The sequence below is a fragment of the Symphalangus syndactylus genome, chromosome Y, assembly GCF_028878055.3.
Source record: "Symphalangus syndactylus isolate Jambi chromosome Y, NHGRI_mSymSyn1-v2.1_pri, whole genome shotgun sequence".
Taxonomy (NCBI): Eukaryota; Metazoa; Chordata; class Mammalia; order Primates; family Hylobatidae; genus Symphalangus; species Symphalangus syndactylus.
The window spans coordinates 29,007,501-29,031,500 of NC_072448.2; the positions used below are offsets into that span (position 1 = coordinate 29,007,501).

Here is a 24,000-nt window from a genome sequence, read left to right on the forward strand (position 1 = left end):
GTCTGTCATCCCAGCACTTTGGGAGGCCGAGGCGGGTGGATCATCTGAGGTTGGGAGTTCGAGACCAGCCTTGCCAACACGGCGAAACCCCGTCTCTACTAAAAATACAAAACTGAGTCTGGAGCGGTGGGTGGGGCGGGTGCCTGTGATGCCAGCTACTCGGGAGGCTGAGGCGGGAGAATCGCTGGAACCTGGGAGGCGGAGGCTGCAGTGAGCCGAGATCGCGCCACTGCACTGCAGCCCAGGCTGCAGAGTGAGTGAGACTCTGTCTCTAAATAAATAAATAAATAAATAAATAAATAAATTCTCTTCCGTGCTGACTGACACTTGCGGGCATCGGTTGTCTTCGGGCATCACCTAGCGGCCACTGTTCTTTCCGTTTGTACTACGGCGACTGCAAACAAATAAAACGTTGAGACGCACCCCACCAATCTCACCAATCTGCCTTTTCTTTCTTTCTTTCTTTCTTTCTTTCTTTCTTTCTTTCTTTCTTTCTTTCTTTCTTTCTTTTTCTTTCTTTCTCTTTCCTTCTTCCTTCCTTCCTTTCTTTCTTTCTCTTTCTTTCTTCCTTCCTTCCTTCCTTCCTTTCTCTTTCTCTCTCTCTCTCTCTCTCTCTCTTTCTTTCTTTCTTTCTTTCTTTCTTTCTTTCTTTCTTTCTTTCTTTCTTTTTCTTTTTTTTTTTCTTTAGACGCAGTGTCACTCTTGTCGCCCAGGGTGGAGTCCGATGGCGCGATCTCGGCTCACCGCAACCTCCGCCTCCTAGGTTCGACTGATTCTCCTGCCTCAGCCTTCCCGGGTGACGGGAATGCGCCATCATGCCCGGCTAATTTTCCTATTTTCGGTACACGCGGGGTCTCTCCATCTTGGTCAGTCTCGTCTTCAACTTCCGACCGTTGGAGAATTTTAACTTTCTTGGTGGTTGCTTCTCTTTTTTTTTTTTTTTTTCGTTTTTCTTTTCTTTCCTTCTCCTCCCCCACCCCCACCCCCCCTGTTCTCCTCCTCCTCCTCCTCCTCCTCCTCCTCCTCCTCCTCCTCCTCCTCCTCCTCCTCCTCCTCCTCCTTCTTTTTCATTTTTTTCAGCTGGGCTCTCCTACTTGTCTTGCTCTGTTGCTCACGCTGGTCTCAAACTCCTGGCCTTGACGTTTCTCCCGTCACCTCCACCGTCTGGTTGTTGAAATGAGCATCCCTTGTAACATGGAAAGGATGAAAAAAATAAAGAGAAAGACGAGAACCGCCGAGTGAACCTTTCTCTTGCCGTCTCCCAGGGTGGACCTTGGACCCGAGAAGACGGAGGGAGCTTGGCTGAGTGGGTTCTCGGTGCTAAATCCTCCCGAGGGCCTCCTTCCCTCTCCCCACGTCCCCGCTTCTCCCCCCGGCTTCCAGGTCTATCTCCTGCCACACGTCTCTGCCTCGGCGTCCCCCACCGGCTACCTGCCACCTTCCGGGGAGCTCTGAGGCGGATGCCCGCCCCACGATCGCGTCCCGCTACCCTCCCCAGGCTGGCCTTTCCCGGGCGACCCCAGGGGAACCGTGTTGACGCTGCTTTCGAATCCTCCGGCGGAGACTTCCCCGGGTGGGCCGGATGGGATGAGACTGGACCACCCCGGACCGTGCTGTTCTTGGGGGTGGGTTGACGTACAGGGTGGACTGGCAGCCCCAGCCTTGTGAAGGGGGCCCGGGTATGGAAATGGCACATACGATGCCCTCCTTCCGGTCAGCCTGCCTGCAGCTTCCTCAGGCGTGAAGACGACTTCCCATCACAACCTGCTTTCTTCCCTTTCTCCACCACACAGATGAGTGAGACCCATGAGAGGGAGAAACAGCCCCGTAGATACTTGTTGACCTTCACTGGTGGAATCCTCAGTCATCTACAGACAGACAGGTGACCAGACGGGGACCCAAATCAAACACCATTTCCGGGTCCTCGTGGTGGGATTGGTCTCTCTCTCTCTCTCTCTCTCTCTCTCACACACACACACACACACACACACACACACACACACACACACACACAATTTCCGCATCTAGTTCACAAACCACACTCACTTATCCTTTGCACGGTACGCAGGCTCGGTAAAACCCACCCCACCCTCCACCCGTCGGCTGATGAAACCCCTTCTCTGGGCCGGGCACGGTGGCTCACGCCTGTCATTCCAGCGCTTTGGGAGGCCGAGGCGGGTGGATCCCTCGTGGCCAGGACTTCAAGACCGGGCTGGCCGACGTGGCGAAACCCCATCTCTATGAGATCTAGAACAATTAGCCAGGCCTGGTGGCATAGGCTTGGAACCACAACTACTCGGGAGACTGCGGCGGGCCAGTGGCTTCAACCGGGGAGGCCGAGCTTGCGGTGAGCTGACATCGTGCCACGGCCATCCAGCCCGGGTGACGGTGCGAGACTCTGTCGCCATACCGTAAAATCATGATATTATTAGAAGATGAGTTGTGCGGGGTGATGCCCGCCTGTACTCGCGGCTACGCGGGAGGCTGAGATAAGGAGGAGATCACTTGAGGCCCCACAGGTCGAGGCTTCAGTCAGCCGTGACCCACTGTATCCTGGGCAGTCACCGGTCAAGGAGATATGCCCCCTCCCCGTTTTCTTTTCTTTTCTTTTCTTCCCTTCTCTTTTCTTCTTTTTTCTTCTCTCTTTCTTTCTTTCTTTCTTTCTTTCTTTCTTTCTTTCTTTCCTCCTTTCTTCTTTCTTTCCTGCCTGACTGCCTTCCTGACTTTCTTCCTTCCTCCCTTCCTCCCTCGCTCCCTTCCTTCTTTCTTCCCACCTCGGCCTCCCACAGTGCTGGGATGACTGGCGTGAGGCACCGTGCCTGCTGGGCCTAAAGATACACCCTTTGAAAGTAAGGCGCAGAGAGCGCCTTCCAGTCATCTGATGGATGGACTGATTGAGAGACGGCGTCTCACTCTGTCACCCTGGCAGTGGTGCCATCGTAACTCACTCACTGCAGCGTGGACGCTCCTGGGCTCAACCGATCCTTCCACCTCAGCCTCCAGAGTACAGTCCCTGAGACCGCACGCACGCGCCACTGTGCCCAGATCATTTTTAATTTTGTTTTTTTCCCGAGACAGACAGACGGGGTTTCGCTCTTGTTGCCCAGACTGCAGTGCGATGGCGTCATCTTGGCTCACCGCAACCTCTGCCTCCCGGGTTCAAGCGATCCTCCTGCGTCAGCCTCCCGAGTAGCTGGGATTGCAGGCATGCGACACCACGTCTGGCTGATTTGGTATTTTTAGTAGAGACGGGGCTTCTCCGTGTTGGTCAGGCTGGTCTCGAACTCCCGACCTCAGGTGATCCGCCCTCCCCGGCCTCGCGAAGTGCTGGGATGGCAGGCGTGAGCCGCCACGCCCGGCCTTCAATTTTGAATGTGTTTCCACAGACGGGGTCTCATCATTTTGTGGCAACCTTCCTGATCCGGCGACTCAAAGTGCTGGCGTGACGGGCGTGAGCCACTGCGCCTGGACTCCGGGGAATGATTCACGACCACGACCGCTGTACTGATTCTTTCTTTATCTTTCTTTCTTTCTTTCTTTCTTTCTTTCTTTCTTTCTTTCTTTCTTTCTTTCTCTCTTTCTTTCTCTCTTTCTTTATTTTCTTTCTTTCTTTCTTTCTTTCTTTCTTTCTTTCTTTCTTTCTTTCTTTTCTTTTCTTTCTTTCTTTCCTTTCTTTCTCTCTCTCTCTTTCTTTCTTTTTATTGATGATTTTTTTTATTATTTATTTATTTGTTTGTTTATTTGGAGACGGAGTCTCGCTCTGGGCCAGGCGAGGCGAGGCTAGGCGCATCGCTTTGGGCGCCGCGGCACCGCCTTCTAGAGCCCCATTCATATGCACAGAGCCCTATTCCCTTCCTGGAGTTGGAGCTGATGCCTTCCATAGCCTTGGGCTTCTCTCCATTCAGAAGCTTTGACGGGCGCAACCCCACCCAGAGGCTGACTGCGGTTGAGGAATAGGGGGTGTGGTGGGGCTGGAAAGTGGGTCCCCTATTTTTCATAGCTCGGCCAAGATATCTCCCGACCCCCATCGCTTGCTCACCCTTTGTGATCCCCCGCCTCCACCGCCTTGGAGGCTCACTTCTTACTTTCATTTCTGTCTTTCTCCCTTTCTTGCGTTTGAGGAGGGGGGGGTGCGGGAATGAGGGTGTGTGGGGGGAGGGGGTGCGGGGTGGGGACGGAGGGGAGCGTCCCTCATCTAGAAGTGGGAACTTATAGATGAGACTTCTGCATGGACAGAACGAGGGGAACGAGAGACGCGGGAGCCTACTTGAGGGAGAAGGGGTGGAAGGAGAGACGGCTTCCGGAAAAGACAAAACACACAAAAAACGCGAAAACTGTCGGGTACGGCGCTGAGTATCCGGGTGATGAAATCATCTGCACACTGAACCCCCCAGTCAGAAGTGTACCTATGTGACAATCTTGCACGGGTATGCTTGAACAAGAAATGAAAGTTAGGGGAGAAAGAGAGAGACAGAGGGGGAGAGAGAGAGAGAGAGAGAGAGAGAGAGAGAGAGAGAGAGAGAGAGAGATAAAATGAAACACCACCTCCTTGACCTGAGTCAGGGGGTTTCTGGCCTTTTGGGGGAACGTTCAGCGACAATGCGGTATTGGGGTCTGTTCTTTCTTTGTTCTTTTCTTTTTTTTTTTTTTTTTTTGGACCTTCTCTCGCTCTGTCAACTGGCTCCTGCAACTGCGGTCTCCGCCTCTGGGGCTCAAGCCATTCTTTCAACTCAACCTCCTGAGTAGCTGGATCTACAGGCATTCACCACCATGCCCAGCTCATTTTTTTTTTTTTTTGTATTTTTTGTAGAGATGGGGTTTTGCCACGTTGCCCAGGCTGGTCTCGAACTCCTGAGCTCAAGCGATCTGCTCACCTTGGCCTCCTAAAGTGCTGAGATTACAGGTGTGAGCCACCGTGCCTGGCCTACGTTCCATTTCGTGGCATGATTTTTAGGAAGCGTTACTGTAATTTCCTCAGAATAGGATTTATGGACTAAAAATGTCATGGGGAAGACTCTCCGAAGCTGGCCCTAAAAGCTGCAATATCTGAGGGATAATGGCCCAGGGGATATCTGACAGGGTAGCGTTAAGAGAAGTAAGAGAGGACCGGGCGTGGTGGCTCATGCTTGCGATCCCAGTGCTTTGGGAGGCTTAGGCAGGAGGATTGCTTGAGGCCGGGAGTTCAAGGCCAGCCTAGGCAATAGAGCAGGGTCCCGTCTCTACAAAAAAAAAAAAAAAAAACAAAAAAATGTTTTAATTAGCCGGGTGTGGTGGTGCCTATCTGTGGTCCCGACTACTCCAGAGGCTGAGGCGGGAGGATCACTCGAGCCCACGAGTTTGAGGCTGCAGTGAACCGGTACTGTAGCACTGCGCTCCAGCCTGGGTGACAGTAAGAGACCCCGTCTGAAAAAGAATAAAAAAAGAGTGAATGACCATAGGGAAGGCACGGTGAGGTGGAACATTGTCACTGGCAGTTATAAGGAACAGAAACTCCATGGGTTTCAGAGTCAAAGGAAGACGTTAGGGCTTCTTCACCCAGAAATGCGTTCTAAGTCAAGGTCGACACAGTCAACTTTGACCTTGGGTCTCGGTTTTGCCTCCCTGCTGGTTTTTGCTAAGGATCCCTCTTGGATACAAGAGCCTTCCTGCTCATCGTGGAAATAACACACGAAAGCCACCTGATGACGGTGTTATGAGTTTCCTATTGCTACTGTCACAAAATTACCGTAAAATGGGTGGCTTACGGCAATCAAAATGTATTACCTTATAGTTCTGGAGATGACAAACCCAAAATTAGTCTCTCTAGGCTAAAACAGGTGTCAGCAGAGCTGCATTCCTCTGGAGACTCTAGGAAAGAATCGATGGCTGTTACTTTTCCAGCTGCTAGAGGCTATCTGCGTGTCTTAGCCTGTGACCCCATTCTAGCAATCACGGCACCCTGACCTCTGCTTCCATTATTGCGTCTCTTTCTTTGATTCTTGCTCACCTGCCCTCTATTATAAGGACTCTTGTGATTCTATTGGGCCCACCTGGATAATCTGGGCTTCTCTTCCTGTCTCAAAATACCTAATCACATTTGTTAAGTTCTCTTTGCTATTTAAAGTAACATATCCACAGGTCCCAGGGATAAGGGTATGGACATAGTTGAGGAACCATTATTCTGCCTACCATCGGCAGTGTCTTCACTGAAGGACGGAAGGCATTTATCTATGCTGAACGTGGTGAGTCACTCAGGACCCGAAGAGCTCGAGGAGAATGGCTCGCTGTTCCAAAAGTAAAAGGATTTACTGTAGCCTAGTTTGTCGATTTAAAATCTTTAAACATTTAACATCACTTCTTGCTCCGAGAAACTCTCTCCTTAAATACAGCATCGTTATTTTTTAAATGAACCGGACGATGACGGCGATTTTTCTGTTCTGAAAACAGGAACGTGATGGTCGGCTTCTCTCCCAGAAACCTTTTACGTTTCTTTTTACCTGTGAGTGTCATGAAAATCATCTCTAACGTATGCGACCAGAGCGGCACACCGGCATGCTGCTGTGTCCTGGCTACAACTCTCCTGGGATGCTCACACCCGAGAGAGCGTGGCAGAATGGCCACTCGCTACTTTTGGCCCGATTAGAGGAGGATTTTGTTGCTGGGCGGGGGTCTACACTGACAAAACTTCAGACAGAAATGCTAGTCAGAGACTGAAGACTTCACTTCTCCTGCGATCGGTCAAATCCTGTCAATACTACCTCCTTCACCTCTTTCCATCCCTCCCCTTTCCTCTCCAACCTTATGCCTTTTCTCAAGGCGGTGTGACACATTGCAGGGATTCCCCAAAATGACTTGATCCTACTAACCATCTAGGGTGTGTATTAAACACGCAGATTCCTAGGCACCTCACTTAAAATTCTTTTATTCTAAGTCTTGGCACGGGCTCTGGAACCTAAGTGTGTGATAAATATGCCGAAGCGACCCTTCTTATTAGGCTAGGATGGGCGAAACTGACATGATGAAATAGGACGGGCTTAGAAATCGGGCACACCTTTCTTTGAACATTTTCCAAGCCGACGCACTTGCAAAAGTTACTTAGCTACTCTGATCCTGTAAAATGAAGGGTTCGTTGGTGGTGTGGAGAGTCGAATGGAATCGTCTGTGCGTTTCACTGCACACAAAGCCCAGGGTTCCACAGCTGCGAATGATCTTCTCTTACCACCCTTCGTGTCTCTCCCTAGAGTATCATACCTGTCATATTATAGTTTTCACAGCTGAGGGATGCTGACTGACTCTGCAAATGTCTCACAGAAAGACAACCGGAAACACTCGTCTAAGTCCTCTGCCAGGACCTTCCCTCTTTGTCCGGTTGTCAACTGCATCCTGTGATGACACAGGCTTTTCAGAGCTTCCTCTCATTCACGAGAAAACGGTGGGCTTCATCGTGCGAGACCTTGTACACCGTCGTGGGGATTTAGGCTTTTTCTAGTCCTCTGTGATTTTCCTTTCCTAAGGTCTTCAGACTAGATATCCTTATCTGCCTCCCTATTTTACCTACGATCCTGTCCCCTTCCCCAACCGTTGCTCCCTTGCGGGCAGTCTCTGCTCGACCAGGTCATTTTCCTCCTACTCTACGGGCGACAACTTTACAACTTTGTCCACCGTGTTTTTTACCTGTTCGCCTGCCACACTGTTCTTCAAAGTTCACGTCATATCGCTTTCCGTAAAACCTTCCACAGAATCCCCAGACTGACACCCCGTGAATACAGGTTGTCCTTAAACCTCGGGTTACACACGAGCCTTTAAAGAGGAACCACTCTATGTTGCTCAGCCAGCTGGTAGTCGTGGGCCCATGCTGTCTCTCTCCTTGGGAATAGGGACTTCTGCTTCTCCCACCTCAACGGTGTCTGCTGTAGGAACACACGTGGCTTTGATCGATATGCCAGGCGTTGTGAAATGCCTTCTCTAACAAATACTTCAGGCTTGAACACCTAATCTTGAGTGGTCATGGAACAGGTTTCTGGGAGGTCAGAGCAAATGCAGAGAAAACACATTCTACCTTCAACTGTACTTTGTCTCCACAGATATCCTAGAAATGCTGCAAGAAAGCCCCGATACTATGGGACATACGGGTAGAAAACTGAAGGACTGATACAATTTCCAGTAGCCCATAGGATAGGAAGCAAGAAAATGAGTTGCGTCCACAGTTAATAATAATCATAATGTGCTATAGACTTCAAAATTGCTAAAAGAATAGATTTGTAATATTCTCCCCCCAAAAAGGTCATAAGTTGGTGAGGTGATGAATATGTTGCTTAGCTTGATTGAGTCTTTCTACAATGTATACGTAGATCGAACTATCACGATATACCTCATACGTGTACGCCGTTATTATTTGTCCATTAAAAATATATTTAAAATGAGTTAAGCATCCTTTTCTATGCTTTTAGAGCTGCCTCTGCCTTCCCGAACTACCCCAGTATTCGCTCCCCCACACCCTGGGTAGTCAGCCACTGACAGGAGAGGCTCTGCTTCCCTGGTTCCAGTGATTCTTCTTCGGTAGCTGGGATGACAGGCACGCACCACCACAGCTGGCTCATTTTTCTATTTTTAGTAGGGACGGGGTTTCTTCTTGTCGGCCACCCTGGTATCGAACTCCTGGCCTCAAGTGATCCGCCCTCCTGGGCCTCCCAAAGTGCTGGGACGACAGGCCTGCGCCGCCGGGATCTCAGCCTTTAAAAGCGCGGGCCCTGCCACCTTTCGCTGAGGCCCTTACGCTCTGAATGATGTGTCTGTCCTCTCTGCCGTAGGTTGACTCCTTGTGTCCCCTATGCCATTGCACTCTAGCCTGGGCAGCAAGAGCGAAACTCCGTCCCCCCACCTCCCCGCGTAATAAATAAATAAATAAATACATACATACATACATACATACATACATACATACATACATACACACACACACAAATACATTAAAAACATCTCTACACATGACCTATAACTATGTGTTCCCGTGAGTGATTTCTAAGAAATGGCACTGTACACTGAACGCAGTGGCTCACGTCTGTCATCCCGAGGTCAGGAGTTCGAGACCAGCCTGGCCAACGTGGTGAAACCCCGTCTCTAGTGAAAATACGAAACCGGAGTCGGGCGCGGTGGGGCAGGCGCCTGTACTCCCAGCTGCTCGGGAGGCCGAGGCGGAAGAATGGCCTGAACCTGGCAGGCGGAGGTTGAGGTGACCCAAGATCGCGCCACTGCACTACAGCCTGGGCGGCAGAGTGAGACTCGGTCTCCAAATAAATTAATAAATAAGTGAAAGAAAGAAAAAAAGCAAAGAAAAGAAAGAGAAAATGAAACAAAAGGCACCGTATCACTCCTAGGCTACGACCTTCTCTCTTTCTATCTGTTTCTCTCTTGTCTCTCTCTGTTCCTCTCTTTCTCTCTCTGTCTCTTTCTCTGTCTGTCTGCCTGTCTGTCTCTTTCTTTCTCTCTGTCTCTGCCTCTCTCTCTCTCTCTCTCTCTCTGCCTGTCTCACCGTATCTGTCTTGTCTTACTCTCTTTCTCTGCCTGTCTGTCTGTGTCTCTCTCTCCCTGCCTGTCTGTGTCTCTCTCTCTCTTTCTGTCTGTTTCTGTCTCTTTCTCTGTCTGTCTGCCCCTCTCTTTCTCTTTCCGTGTCTCTCTGTCTCTCTCTCTCTCTGCCTATCTTCTGTCTGACTCTCTCTCTCTGCCAGTCTGTCTCTTTCTCTGTCTGTCTCTCTCTTTCTCTCGGTTTCTCTCTGTCTCTCTCTGTCCATCTCTGTCTTTCTCTGTCTGTCTCTCTCTTTCTTTCTCTCTGTCTCTCTCTCTCTCTCTCTCTCTCTCTCTCTCTCTCTCTCTGCCTGCCTCTCTCACTGTGGCTGTCTTCTGTCTTACTCTCCTTCTCTGTCTGTCTGTCTCTCTCTCTCTCTCTCTCTCTCTCTCTCTCCCTCCCTCCCGTTCTATTTCTCTCTCTCTGTCTCTCTCTCTCTCTTCTGTCTGTTTCTCCCTTTCTCTCTCTGTCTGTCTCTGTCTTTCTCTGTCTGTCTCTTTCTCTGTCTCTCTCTCTCTCTCTCTCTCCCCGCCTGTCTCACTGTGTCCGTCTTCTGTCTTATTCTCTTTCTCTGCCTGTCTGTCTGTCTGTCTCTCTCTCTCCCTTCCTGTCTGTTTCTCTCTCTCTCTCTTTCTGTCTGTTTCTCTCCGTCTCTCTCTGTTTTTCTCTGTCTGTCTCTTTCTCTATCTGCCTCTCTCTTTCTTTTTCTGTGTCTCTCTGTGCCTATCTTCTGTCTGTCTCTCCTTCTCGGCCTGTCTGTCTGTCCCTCTCCCTCCCTTTCTGTTTCTCTCTCTCTCTCTCTCTCTCGCTCTCTCTCTGTGTGTCTCTCTCTCTTTCTGTCTGTTTCTCTCTGTCCATCTCTGTCTTTCTCTGTCTGTCTCTCTCTTTCTTTCTCTCTGTCTCTCTCTCTCTCGGCCTGTCTCTCTCACTGTGTCTCTCTTCTGTCTTACTCTCCTTCTCTGCCTGTCCATCTGTCTGTCTCTCTCTGGCTCTTCTCTGCCTGTCCATCTGTCTCTCTCTCTCCCTCCCTTTCTGATTCTCTCTCCCTCTCCCTCTCTGTGTCTCTCTCTTTCTGTCTGTTTATCTCTTTCTCTGTCTGTCCGTCACTGTCTTTCTCTGTATGTCTCTTTCTCTGTCTGTCTGTCTCTCTTTTTTCTCTGTCCTTCTGTCTCTCTCCGTGTGCCTATCTTCTGTCTTACTCTCTTTCTCTGCGTCTCTCTCTCTCTCTCTCTGTCTGTCTGTCTGTCTCTCTCTCTCTTTCTGTCTGTTTCTCTCTATCTCTCCCCATCCATCTCTGTCTTTCTATGTCTGTCTCGTTCTCTGTCAGTCTGTCAGACGCCCCGTGCCGGGGAGGGCCCTGCCCCTTCCATGAAAGTGAGAAGCGCGGGCTTAGGTGCTTCGAGGGGCCGAGAGGAATGTGGACAGACGGGCCTTGCTGGGCTTCCCCACTCGGTGTATGATTTCGGGAGGTCGAGGCCGGGTCCCCACTTGGATGCGAGGGGCGTTTTCAGACGTTTCTCTCTGTCACGTGTGGCGTCTGTACTTCTCCTAGTTCCCTGATAAGCTCCTCGACTTAAAAAGAAACAGTTAAGGCCGGGCGTGGTGGCTCACGTCTGTCATCCCAGCACTTTGGGAGGCCGAGGCGGGTGGATCATCTGAGGTTGGGAGTTCGAGACCAGCCTTGCCAACACGGCGAAACCCCGTCTCTACTAAAAATACAAAACTGAGTCTGGAGCGGTGGGTGGGGCGGGTGCCTGTGATGCCAGCTACTCGGGAGGCTGAGGCGGGAGAATCGCTGGAACCTGGGAGGCGGAGGCTGCAGTGAGCCGAGATCGCGCCACTGCACTACAGCCCAGGCTGCAGAGTGAGTGAGACTCTGTCTCTAAATAAATAAATAAATAAATAAATAAATAAATAAATAATAAATAAATAAATACATAAATTCTCTTCCGTGCTGACTGACACTTGCGGGCATCGGTTGTCTTCGGGCATCACCTAGCGGCCACTGTTATGGGAAGTCGACGTGACGCGGAGGGAGGTCTCGCCGACTTCACCGAGCCTGGGGCAACTGGTTTCTCTCTCTCCCTTCCGGAGGCCCCTCCCTCTCTCCCTCGTTGCCTAGGGAACATCCGCCCTGGCGGGGGCCCTATTGTTCTTTGATCGGCGCTTTAGTTTTCTTTGTGTTTTGGTTTCTTTCGTGCGCATAGACTCTTCGACTTGGGCTTTAGTTTAATTTTCGAGTCGCCCCCACGGCTCCCCCACTACCCACGTCCCGTTACGTTCATTTAGTGAGTCAGTTAGGTGGGTTGCCCCCCAAACCCCTGCCCCCCCGCCTCCCAACACCCTGCTTGGAAACTTTCCGGATCCACCCCGGTGTGCCTCGGTCTTCTCTCCCCTTCCCCCACCCCTTGCCGGCGATCTCATGCTTGCCAGGCTGACATTTGCATCGGTGGGCGTCAGGCCTCACTCAGTGGCCACCGTTTTTGAAGATGGGGGCGGCACGGTCCCACTTCCCCAGAGGCAGCTTGGGCCGCCGATGGCGGAGCCCCTGACCCGCGTGGGCAAGCGGGCGGGTCTGCAGTTGTGGGGTTTCTCCCCCCGCTCCCCTCCTCAGGCCTCCCTCCCTGGGAAAGCTTCACCCTGGCTGGGTCTCAATCACCTTTTATCATGATGTTTTAGTTTCCCCTCCCTCCCTCCCTCCCTCCCTCCCTCCCTCCCTCCCTCCGGCCAGCAGAGTTTCACAATGGGAACGGCGTCACAGCTCTAGTCTGGGCCTTCTCAGTATTTGCCCGAAATAGAAACGCTTTCTGAAAACTAATACTTTGCTCACTTAAGATTTCCAGGGACGGTGGGGGGAGGGGGGACGGATAGCATGAGGAGATACACCTAATGCTAAATGACGAGTTAATGGGTGCAGCACACCAACATGGCACATGGATACATAGGTAACACACCCGCACATTGTGCACGTGTACCCTAAAACTTAAAGTACGAAAAAAAGAAAAAAAGATTTCCAGGGACGGTGCCTTGGCCCGTGTTTGTTGGCTTGTTTTGTTTTGTTCGTGTTTTTCCTTTTTCGTATGTCTTTCTTTTCAGGTGAAGTAGCGATCCCCAGTTTTCAGGAAGACGTCTATTTTCCCCAAGACGTGTCAGCTGCTGTTTTCTCCTGTTGTTAACTAACGCTTTTCTGCATCTCTCCACGTGCAGTGAGAGCCGGTTGATGTTGACTATACTTCATAACATCTTATTTTCTAGAAATCCGTAAGCGAATGCTGCTGCTGCTCTTGTTGCTGTTGCTGTTGTTGTAGTTGTCGTCGTCGTCGTTGTCGTCGTCGTCGTCGTCGTCGTCGTTGTTGTTGTTCTTGTTGTTGTTTTCAAAGTATACCCCCGGCCACAGTTTATGGGATCAAAAGCATTATAAAATATGTGTAATTATTTCTGGAGCACGCCTTTCTTCCCCTTCTCTCTGTGTCTCTGTCTGTCTCTGTCTCTCTCTTTCTCTTTCTCTGTCTTCTCTCTCTCTCTGCCTGTCTGTTTCTCTCTGTCTCTGTCTCTCTCTCTTTCCGTTTCTCTCCGTCCGTCTCTGTCTTTCTCTGTCTGTCTGTCTCTCTCTTTCTTTCTCTCTGTCTCTCTCTCTGACTGTCTCTCTCACTGTGTCTGTCTTCCGTCTTACTCCCTCTCTCTGCCTGTTTGTCTGTCGGTCTGCCTCTCTCTCTCTCTCTCTCTCTCTCTGTCTGTCTGTTTCTCTCTGTCTCTGTCTCTCTCTCTTTCTGTTTCTCTCTGTCCGTCTCTGCCTTTCTCTGTCTGTCCGTCTCTCTCTATCTTTCTCTCTGTCTCTCTCTCTGCCGGTCTCTCTCACTGTGTCTGTCTTCTGTCTTACTCTCTTTCTCTGCCTGCCTCTCTCTCTCTCTCTGTCTCTCTTTCTGTCTGTTTCTCTCTGTCTCTCTCTGTCCGTCTCTGTCTTTCTCTGTCTGTCTCTTTGTCTGTCTGTCCGTCTTTCTCTTTTTTCTCTCTGTCTCTGTCTCTCTCTCTCACTGTGTCTGTCTTCTGTCTTATTCGCTTTCTCTGCCTGTCTGTCTCCCTCTCTCTCTCCCTCTCTGTCTATTTGTCTCTCTCTCTCTGCCCATCTGTTTCTCTCTCTGTCTCTGCCTGTCTCTCTCTCTTTCTGTGTCTGTCTTGTGTCTTACTGTCTTTCTCTGCCTGTCTGTCTGTCTCTCTCTGCCTCCCTGTCTGTCTGTTTCTCTCTCTCTCTCTCTCTTTGTCTGTGTCTCTCTCTTTCTGTCTGTTTCTCTCTGTCTGTCTGTCTGTCTTTCTCTCTCTCTGTCTCTTTTTCTCTGTCTGTCTCTTTCTTTCTCTCTGTCTGTCTGTCTCTGTCTCTCTCCCTCTCTCTCTCTCTCCCTCTGTGTGTGTCTGCCTTCCATCTTACTCTCTTTCTCTGCCTGTCAGTCATCCTGTCTGTCTGTCTCTCACTCTGTCTGTCTCTCTCCCTCTCTCTCTCTCTCTCTCCCTCTGTGTGTGTCTGCCTTCCATCTTACTCTCTTTCTCTGCCTGTCAGTCATCCTGTCTGTCTGTCTCTCACTCTGTCTGTCTCTCTCCCTCTCTCTCTCTCTCTCCCTCTGTGTGTGTCTGCCTTCCATCTTACTCTCTTTCTCTGCCTGTCTGTCTGTCTCTCACTCTGTCTGTCTCTCTCCCTTCCTGTCTCCCTGTTTCTTTCTGTTTCTTTCGGTCTCTGTCCATCTCTGTCTTTCTCTATCTCTCTCTCTGTCTTTCTCTCTTTGTGTATCTTTGTCTCTCTCTGTCTGTCTCTCTCTATCTCTATCTCTGTCTCTGTCTCTCTGTCTCTCTCTCTCTCTCTCTCTCTCTCTCTCTCTTGCTCGCTCGCTCGCTCGCTCTCTGGCTCTCGCTATCTCCCGCCCTCTCTTTCTTTGCAAAATAAGCTCAAGTACATCTAATCTCATCCATTACCAAGGCCTGAATTCTTAGCATCAGACATCCCAGATTTGATCTCCCTACAGAATGCTGTACAGAACTGGCGAGTTGATTTCTGGACTTGGATACCTCATAGATACTACATATGAATAAAGATCCAACCCTAAAATCTGGAGTTGCTTCTCCCTCGACAGTCTCGAAAGATCATGCCTCTGTTCACCTAGGATGCTGGGAGGGTTTTCTCAATGTGCATCTGCCCGTGTCCTAAGTGACCTGTGACCGAGCCCCGTCCGTTCTGTCTCAAATATGTATCTGCAGACACTTCTCTCCATTTCCACAACTACCCACGGCCCCCTGTGGAACCACTGGCTCTTTGAAAAAAAAAATCCCAGAAGTGGTTTTGGGTTTTTGGCTGGAGGCCTAAGCCTGCTGAGAACTTTCCTGCCCAGGATTCTGTGTGAACAAAAGTGCCTCTGCTGGGAGCTGGGATCCTCGGGACGGTGCTTGCTAGCGCTGGATGAGTCTCTGGAAGGACGCACGGGACTCCGCAAAGCTGACCTGTCCCACCGAGGTCAAATGGATACCTCTGCATTGGCCCGAGGCCTCCAACGTACATCACGGTCACCGACCGTCACCGTCAGCATCCCTGTGAGCCTGCCCAAGGCCCCGACTCTGGGGAGACTCCTGGGAGCCCGGCCTTGGTCGGCTAAAGTCCAGAGGCACGGTGACTTCCACCCACAAGGTCCCCACTGAACTGCGAAGATGTGGAGCGTAGGTCAGAGAGGGGACCGGGGTGGGGGGTGGGGGAGACGTCCTGACAGGCGAGGAGTTCCCTAGGCTCTGGCCACCCCACCCACGTCCCACGTCCCGGGCACCCGCGGGACACCGCCGCTTTATCCCCTCCTCTGTCCACAGCCACCCCCACCACACCCCGCAACCCACGCACACACGCTGGAGGTTACAAAACCACACGGCGTGAATAGGGCCTGGCGGAGCGAGAGCCCATTTCACGAGGCGGGGCGGGGGGTGGGGTGCGGGTTGTGGGGTCTGTAGAGAGCCCGATTCTCCCTCTTGGGTGGCTACAGGCTAGAAATGAATATTGCTTCTTGGGCGGAGGGGCTTCCTTAGGCCATCACCGTTTGCGGGACTATCTCTCAAACCCTCCCTTGAGGCCACAAAATAGATTCCGCCCCACCCCTCGACGTTCCCCGCCCCGGTGCTGGATGTATCCTGTCAAGAGACCTGAGCCCGACACGTTGAGCTAAACACCTTCATTGGCTTTGCGTGTTTGTTTCTTTCTGAGATGGAGTCTTGCTCTGTCGCCCAGGCTGGAGTGCAGTGGCGTGACCTCGGCTCACTGCACCCTCTGCCTCCTGGGTTCCAGTGATTCTCCTGCCTCAGCGCCACCAGGCCCGGCTCATTTTTTTATTTTTAGTAGGCACGGGGTTTCACCCTGTCTCATTGGTTTTTACTGGAGATTCTAGATTCGAGCCACAGCTAATGCCGTGCCACAGAAAGACTTCTTTTTTCTTTTTTTTTTTTTTTGAAAGCGCAACGTATCTGCTGTATTTGAGTGGCTTCGTATATCATTGTAGTTGTGTTATAGATGAAGAAAAGGTATTAAACCCCGTGCTGATGATAGTGAAAGCGAAAACGAAGGAAAGGCTACCTATTTTGTAGTTAAAATATAGTGGCTCAGAATTCAGAGCTACCTAAATACGTCAGCATTTACACTCTTCCTAGGAAAAGCTTGCCGATCTGAATATTCCTCCTTTAAAGACGATTTTTGATAGGGTGAAGTTTTTTAAGAATGCGACTCCTGCAAAATAGCTGAACAGACAATACGCATTGACAGAAAACAACACGAGGATCCCCCGGACTTGGGAAAAAAATCAAAAACAACACAAGTCTCATGAAGAACTGAGTTCTTAAAATATGACGGAGAACATAGCTATCGGAAGAGAAGGCGGTATCGGCAAGTTGATTGTTACGTTGGTCAGCAATAGCTAGCACTATGTTTTTGGCCACCTTTCAGGCCATGTAACTACTACAGCAAAATGAGACAGAATCCGTTAAACAACATATTCACAAATCAAAAAATGTTTTAGTAATAGAATGCTGCAGATTTAGAAGCAAATCAAATGATACAACTCCACTGCTGTAATACTTAACCCCAAAGATAACCGTATCTGACAAAAAAAAACTACCACAGAGTTATGACTTCAGAATTATAGTTTCTCCTGGTATTTATTTATGTTTTTTTTTTTTGTTTTTTTTTTTTTTTTTTTTAATTTTTTTTTTTTCCTCCAGACGGCCTCTCGCTCGCTCTGTCGCCCAGGCTGGAGTGCAATGGGGTGATCTCGGCTCACTGCCGCCTCCACCTCCCGGGTTCAAGCGATTCTCCTGCCTCAGCCTCCCGCGTAGCTGGGACTACAGGCGCCCTCCACCACGGCCACCTAAGTTTTATACTCTTAATACGGACAGGGTTCCACCACGTTGGCCAGGATGGTCTCGATCTCTTGACCTTGTGACCCGCCCGCCTCGGCCTCCGAAAGTGCCGGGATGGCGGCAGGCGTGAGCCACCACGTCCGGCCTTCTCTTGATGTGTAAACTATTTCTTTTCTTTTCTTTCTTTTTTTTTTTTTTTTTTTTTTTGAGACGGAGTCTCGCTCTGTCGCCCGGGCTGGAGTGCAGTGGCGCGATCTCGGCTCACTGCAAGCTCCGCCTCCCGGGTTCACGCCATTCTCCTGCCTCAGCCTCCCGAGTAGCTGGGACTACAGGCGCCCGCCAACACGCCCGGCTAATTTTCTGTATTTTTAGTAGAGACGGGGTTTCACCGTGTTAGCCAGGATGGTCTCGATCTCCTGACCTCGTGATCCGCCCGCCTGGGCCTCCCGAAGTGCTGGGATGACAGGCTTGAGCCACCGCGCCCGGCCACCTGATGTGTAAACTATGAAGTCAGTCCAGAAAAATACAACCAATGTCAACGGCACGTATGGTGTTGAGGCAGAAGTAGGACCAAACGTTTTCGTATCTTATTCGGTTGATAACAATATGACCTAGGCAGTAATTTCCGATGTGTCTACTGATACGCAAGTACAAAACAGTAAAACGGAGATACTGCTAAATAAAAGGGTACACTGACTTCTTAATAGTAACTCCATCAACTGGAACACTGTCAAAAAGCAGCAACCAGTGAATCGTTGCAATATTTTTTTCTATTATCCGATAAGTGGATTATGCTGTTCCTTTCCAATTTCCCAAGCACTTTTTGTCCCCATCACCATTTCGGTGTTCAAAGAAAAAGTAACACATCCAGTCACAAAACTAAAGAAACACACACACAAACGAAAGACAACTACAGTATCTGCAAAAGTTTGGTAGAAGACTGCAACTGTTGAGTATAAGGATCTGGTATTCCATTATCGGGAGTTAATTTAAGAGTTTGTTAAAGACATACATTTCGTAAGAGAGCATTTCAGTTAGACGTTATTGACCAGTATGTACCATCCCTAGGTATCTGTAACCAAATTCATGGCAATAAAGAGCTATCTAACGAGAAAAATCAGCGAGCACCGGCACCGTCGATAAGAGCTTGTCTTTACACTTCATTGCCGCTTACCATGCGTTACAATGTCTAGGATGGACTCTGATAGCATTTCGAAAACAAGCTAATGCTTTGTCCCATTCTACAGTGAAGACAAACTCCCGCCCTAATGCAGTAGAGGCCTAAGCATGATTTGGATCCACTTCGATAGCTCTCTGGAAGAATTTAATTGCCATATCGTGTCCCCGTTGCAAGCGGAAACAGTTCCCTGCGGCACGCCAGGCCTCTGGCTGGCGAATTTTTATCCACGTCTGTCAAGTCTTTTGACAGAACTCACAGAGCAACATCTTTTTGAGGATGCCAGAGTGTTGCGGAGCAGAGCTCCATGCCTTCGACCCTGTAATTCTCCATCCTTCTAACCTCTGAGAAGATTCTTTCAGCTTGCGTGGACTCTGAAAGCTCAAAATAGGCCCTTCCGATGTGGCACAGTACCCTACCGGCATCGTGGTGGGGAGAAGGTGGATGGCTCCAAATATCGATAGCTTGTGTGCAGTGGTGAGAACACAAAGCTACATAACCTTTCCCCCTTTCACGAAGAAGGCTCATCAAGCCTTCGGCTGCTGCTTTTCGTAGATTAAAAGCCTGAATCTGAGGTGTGATTGCGGATATTTTCCCTTCTGAAATGATGGAAGAGTCCAATTTTGTCATTTCCAGGCTGCCATCGATGTGAGGTCGAGTTACTCCTCCTTCGTTAGTTTTACTTTTTGTTTTTCTGTTTGGGATTTCAGGTGGACACTTCATTTTTAACTTTTTTCCTATTCTCCTTGGTTGTGGAGCTGTCACTAGTCAAGAGTCATGGATTTCTTCGAGGCAGTGCATTTAGGGGAGATGCCACAGTGGGGCTCGATACCTGAGGTGATGCCCTTGTTTGTGGACCAGAACTTTGTGTTTTTGCAAGAATTGGAGTTACCTCTCGGCTATGTCCACTCTGTGAGAAGACAGACTGTGCTCCAGTTCGGCCGATTCTGGCAACAGGCTTTTTTGAAGGGGCTCCGGTGGATGGCACGTCAGTGACAGGAGGTGTCTAATACTAGTGTAGTTTTGTAAATAGGATCCATCCATCTCCCGGACTTGGGGTTTCTAATGGCAAAATCCCAACACTTGGAGTTAATGGACTAACAGCTGCTGGTCGTCCTGATAAACTTCGACCAGCTTTTGGCTTCTTTTGAACCTGCGTAGATAATATGGAAGTTCCTGTTCCCAGTGGGACGGTATCAGGTGAAATGACAGCTGAATCAATGGAAGACACTGGGGAATCTGTATTCAAGGAGTACTTTGAATTGGAAGATTCTCAATTCAATCTGTTTAATTCAATTGTGTCCTGGGGTGTTTCCGTAAGAAGGGTCTCAGGCTGTCTGTGACATAAACTATGACGAGGTACTTGTGTGGTGCAACGGTTGGGCAGACCGTTGCTAAAGTTCTGTAAAGATGTGAATTTAAACGTTTGGTCAGGATCCGGCTTTTCACCTATTTCACAGAATGATTCAAAGGGATACCAGAAGAAAGGCTTGAAACGAAGGCCCTTTGGGTAACACTCCGATGCTTTGGCAAGCGGATCTGTCTTGCGATATACGTGTCCCAACGATGAGAGAGTAAAGCAAGCCGAATCACCAAACTCAATAACATATGAGTCACGATATCATCATGGCTTTTCTGTTTATTAAACACCCCACCGGATAAGATTCGTTCGCCTTCTGCAAGCTTGCTGAGATCAAGACGACATTTTGCAAGCAGGTATTTGCATTGAGGTGTAGCACAACTGTGTCCTTTCAAGAGTCTATATGCTTTGTAGGCCTTTCCTGAGCGGTAAGAACAGGTCTCCAGTAAAAACGAGGCTTCCTCTGAGTGTACTTCTGCATAAAGGCGTTCTGCGAGGAAAACCGCATCTCGGTAAGCATAGCGGTTTAGTGCTTGCCATATAGCTGCCCGGACGGGTTCCTGCAGCACCGTCATCCTCCGGGCTCAGGCCCACTTCCTTTCTGCAGTGCCTGAGGCACACCCCCCCGCCCCCTCCCCCCGTAGCGGCTCCTGGGCCTGCCGGCCCCGGCTCATTTAAAGTCACCAGCGACAGTTACCAGGGGATGGGGGAGGCCGAGCAAGAAATGACTTCTTTATCCTGCGGACTCCGGAGAGCCCGGCCCCTTGTGACCCATTGTAAACCGAGAGTCACCTCACGTTTGGAAACACGGGGTTTCCATGTTTCCGCTCCCAAGTTCGGTGGAGGGATGTGGCATGTAGGACGAAGGACTCTCTTCCTTCTGATTCGGTCTGCACAGTGGGGCCTAGGGCTGGGGCTCTCTCTGTGCGGACGGCGGACTCCCTCTACCTTGGGTTCCATCGGGCCCCACCCTGGAACACGGGCCTTGGCAGATTCTGGCCCTTCCTGGCCCTCAAGTCGCTGTCAGAAACCCCATCTCCGGCTCGGATGCCCCGAATGGCTGTGGCTCGCACCGCTCTGGAAACATTGGAAATCTCTCCTCTACGCGTGGCCACCTAAAACCACAGGAGCTCGGGACACACGTGCTTTCGGAAGAGAATGCTGAGAGTCTCTTGCCGACTCTCTCTTGACTTGAGTCCTTCATGGGTGTGTGGTTAAGACGTAGTGAGACAAGACGTATTAACTCGGGCCGGGTGCTGGTGGCTCACGCCTGCAACCCCAGCACTTTGGGAGGCCGAGGCCGTAGGATCCCTTGAGGAATCGCCTAACCCTGGGCAGGTTGAGGCTGCAGCCAGTGAGCCATAATGAATGGTGTCACTGCACTCCAGTCTGGGCGAAAGACAGTGAGGCCCTGTCACAGGCAGGCAGGCAGGCAGGCAGGCAGGCAGGCAGGCAGGCAGGCAGACAACAGCTGTATTATGTTCTTCTCAGGGTAGGAAGCAAAAATAACAGAACACAGCACTTAATTTTTTGGGGGGCGGGGGAAGGAGTTTCACTCTTGGTGCCCACGCCGGAGTGCAATGGCACCATCTCGGCTCGCCGCAACCTCCACCTCCCGTGTTCAAGTGACTCTCCTGCCTCAGCCTCCTGAGTAGCTGGGATTACAGGCATGGGCCACCACACCCGGCTGATTTTGTATTGTTAGTAGAGACGGCATTTCTCCATGTGGGTCAGGCTGGTCTCGAACGAACTGGCGACCCCAGTTGATCTGCCCGCCTCGGCCTCCCAAATTGCTGGGATGACAGGCGTGAGCCATCGCGCCCGGCCGGCTACATTTTTTTTTTTTTTTTTTTTTAGTTTTCAATTTTAATCCATGTATTTACTGACATTTATTTATTTATTTATTTATTTATTTATTTATTTGTTTGTTTCTTTTCGAGACAGACTCTCGCTCTGTTGCCCAGGCTGGAGTGCAGCGGCGCGATCTCGGCTCACTGCAAGCTCTGCCTCCCGGGTTCACGACCTTCTGCCCCAGCCTCCCAAGTAGCTGGGACTACAGGCGCCCGCCACCGCGCCTGACTAACTTTTTGTATTTTGAGTAGAGACGGGGTTTCACTGCGGTAGCCACGATGGTCTCGATCTCCTGACCCCGTGATCCGTCCGTCTGGGCCTCCTAAAGTGCTGGGATGACAGGCGTGAGCCACCGCCCCCGGCCTATTTATCTATTTATTAACTTGGAGTCCAAGTTATGAAACCAGTTAGTTTTTGTGTTTTTTTTTAGGGACGAGGTTTCGCCACGTTGCCAAAGGCTTGGATCGAGGGATCCACCTGCCCTTGGCCTCCCAAAACTGCGGGGATGACAGGCGTGGACCTACCGCGCCCGGCTTCCCCACCTCCCCCCCGCCCCCACCCGCTTGTCTTCCCGCCGACAGTTTCACGGCAGAGTGCTTGGCTGGTGTGCTTAAATTCATTCTAAATAGAAATTTAGGACGTCACCTTCTGGCCTCACGGACTCTGAGCTGAGGAGTCCCCTGGTCTGTCTACCACAGGACCGTACACGTCAGGAGGACAAAAATCGTTTAAAATAAGTAATTTTGTGTTACAGACATACACGGATATACCAAAAACGCAGAAACCAGTCTTTTAGAAATGGCCTCAGTCCCGGTGTCTGTGCCAGTGATTCTTTTCGATTTGGACCTTGAGGGAGAGAATTCCCAGTCGGTCTCTGGTCTCTGGACGGAAGTTCCAGATGATCCGATGGGTGGGGGCTCAGGCTGCCTCCCCCCAGAGTCCCTGGTCGAGTAGTTGTGGGGATCGCCTGGGAGGGCGCGGTGACCCACTGTGCTGTGGGGGCCTCCATCCTTCCCCCTCCCCCATCCCCCTCCAGGCGATCCCAATTCATTCCGGGCTGACACTCTCATTGGTAGACGTCGGGCATCACCTAGCGGCCACTGTTACTCTGAAAAGGGAGGCCTCACAGAGGAAGGAATCTCAGGCCGCCTGCGCACAGCCTGGGGCAACTGTGTCTTCTCCACCGCCCCCACCCTCATCTCCAACTTCCTCCCTCCCTTGTTGCCAAGGGAAGCGCCACTTCGACGACTGGGTCTGATGGACGTTTGGTCAGGCCAAAACAAACAAACAAAGAAAATAACATAAAACTAAATAAATAAAATAAGTCAACACCATACAGTACGGTACGGTACGGTACGGTACGGTACGGTACGGTACGGTACGGTACGGTACGGTACGATACGATACGATACGATACAATACAATACAATACAATACAATACAATACGATACAATACAATAGGCCGGGCACGGCGGCTCATGCCTGTAATCCCATCACTTTGGGAGACAGAGCTGGGCGCGTCACCTGAGGTCGGGAGTTGGAGACAAGCCTGAAAAACATGGAGAAATCCCGTCTCAATTGAAAATACAAAATTAGCCCGGCGTGGTGCCACATGCCTGTAATCCCAGCTGCTAGGAAGGCCGAGGCAGGAGAATTGCTTGAACCCGGGAGGCGGAGGTTGCGGTGAGCCGAGATCGCGCCATTGCACTCCGGTCTGAGCAACAACAGCGAAACTACGTCTCCGAAAAATAAAATAAAATAAATAAACCCATAAATAAAAATCCATCAAGAAAATAAAAATAAAATAAAATAGAATAAAATAAATAAATAGGCCCTGTGCCGTGGCTCAAGCCTGTCATCCCAGCACTTCGGGAGGCCGAGGCCGGTGGATCACGAGGCGGTCAGACCAGCAGGGCCAGTATGGTGAAACCCGGTCTCTACTCAAAATACACAAAATTAGCCGGGCGCGGTGCTGTACGTCTGTAATCCCGGCTACTCGGGAGGCCGAGCTGAGGCAGGAGAATCGCTTGAACCTGGAAGGCGGAGGTTGCAGTGAGCCGAGATCGCGCCACTGCACCCCAGCCTGGCCGACAGAGCGAGACTCCGTCTCAAAACAATAAAAAGAAAAATGAAATGAAACAAAATAATTAAAAAGTGAGTTTCCGGGAGAAGAGGAAAAAAAGAAAACGAGCCCACAGTGACATACACATACGCCTCTCGCCTTTCGAGGCATCAAACACGTTACGAATGATGCGTGATTTTTTTGGTAACTGAATCTTTTTTTATTATCATGAGTTATATTTCTGAGACGGAGTCTCGGAGGACCGCCCTCCCTCCGTCCCACTCCCTGGTTGCCCAGACAATCTCAGAGACAGACCCTGGCTGGGCCAGATGGTTCTTCTCTTTGATCCTTTGTTTCCTTGTCTTTCTTCGTGTCTTTAACCCGCGTGGACTCTTCTGTTCGGGTTTTACAGACGGCAGCCCCACTTTAGGCCTTGTTAGTGGTGACTTTCCTGATTCTCCCCAGATGTAGTGAAAGCAGGTAGATTTGCCTTGCCTTTTCTTCTTTCTTTCTTTCTTTCTTTCTTTCTTTCTTTCTTTCTTTCTTTCTTTCGTTCTTTCTTTCTTCTTTCTTTATTTCTTGTTTCATTTTTTCCTTTAGTTTTTTTTGGAGACGGAGTTTCACTCTC

The 24,000-nt window shown here is 50.3% G+C and overlaps 1 long non-coding RNA gene and 1 pseudogene across 3 annotated transcripts in view; one reads left to right on the forward strand and one right to left on the reverse strand.

Annotated features, from left to right (window-relative positions):
* LOC134736127 (uncharacterized) overlaps positions 1-949 on the forward strand; it is a 3,352-nt gene extending 2,403 nt beyond the window's left edge. For all 3 annotated transcript variants that reach the window (XR_010119866.1, XR_010119867.1, XR_010119865.1), the window contains one exon: positions 689-949. This is a non-coding gene — a long non-coding RNA (uncharacterized lncRNA). The remainder of the gene's footprint in view (positions 1-688) is intronic.
* A 16,925-nt stretch (positions 950-17,874) lies between these two features.
* Positions 17,875-21,199, reverse strand: LOC134736102 (cell division cycle protein 27 homolog; annotated as a pseudogene).
* Positions 21,200-24,000: the final 2,801 nt, after the last annotated feature.